Source organism: Aptenodytes forsteri, unplaced genomic scaffold, assembly GCF_000699145.1.
Source record: "Aptenodytes forsteri isolate BGI_AS27 unplaced genomic scaffold, ASM69914v1 Scaffold147, whole genome shotgun sequence".
Lineage (NCBI taxonomy): Eukaryota > Metazoa > Chordata > Aves > Sphenisciformes > Spheniscidae > Aptenodytes > Aptenodytes forsteri.
Genome location: NW_008795320.1, coordinates 110,889 through 111,870, shown reverse-complemented (window position 1 = coordinate 111,870; position 982 = coordinate 110,889).

The following is a 982-nucleotide window of genomic DNA, read 5'->3' as shown; positions in this document are numbered from 1 at the left end:
CGTTAGCCGGCGGCGCTGGCACTTGATCCCCCTCCCGGGCGAGCTGGCTCCTGCCGAGGAGCCGGTTCCAGGCGATGGGAACAGGGCACACGTGTCCTCCCTCCTGGAAACTCGGGTCTCGACGTAAACACCCGTGTGGCATTTTAACAAAGCCCGGGCCGAGCCCCGCGTCAGACTTTCCCTTCCCAACCTGCTCCCTCCCTTTCGAGTCCCTCCAGCCGCAGAAACTCCACGCGTTGCAGCTGCCCCGGTGAATAAAGGAAACGGCTGCGGCGGTGTCTGGATTTATGGTCTGTTCTGCCCGGATAAATCTTCACCGCAACAATGGGACCTTTGGCTTCGGCTCAGGGTAGAGTCCTCCGAGTGCGGCCTTATCTCCCGGCGAAGCTCCGGGGTCAGGCGTTGGAGCTCGTTAAGTTTCTGCTTTCGTTTAATTACAACCACGGGCTTTAGCAGCCTTCCCTGCTTGCCTGCCCCCCTTCCTTTTTCCACCTCCGCAGGAACGTTTTTTTTTTGTCCCCGGGCCGCGGCGCAGCCCCCCGCGAGGGCGACTGGCCCCCAGGCGGCAGCAGGTTCGGCGGAAGGTGGCTCCGCGTAAGAGCGGCATCGGGCCTGGGCCTCGACGCGACGTTCGTCTGCGGCTTTGGGCCTTTCTGCCCCGAAACCGGGTGTCTGAGGCCGTTGCGTTCTCCAACCCTGCCCCGTGGCAGCGCGGGGAGGGGTGCGGAGAGGCGAGCCGCGGCTGTTTTTTTCCGGCGGGGAAAAAAAAAAAAAAACACAACAAAAAAAATACAACCCAACCACCACCCCAAAACAGGGAGGAGCGAGATAAAAGCAACAACCGGAGAGGAGGAAAAAAAGGTCTGAGCCTTGCTGCCGGCGTGGGTGGGTGTGCGCAGCCTGGCAGGGCGAACGCGTCCCGGCCGGAAAGACGGGCTGGGTTGGAGGGGGTGGTGGTGGTGGAGGGGGGGAGACACGACAC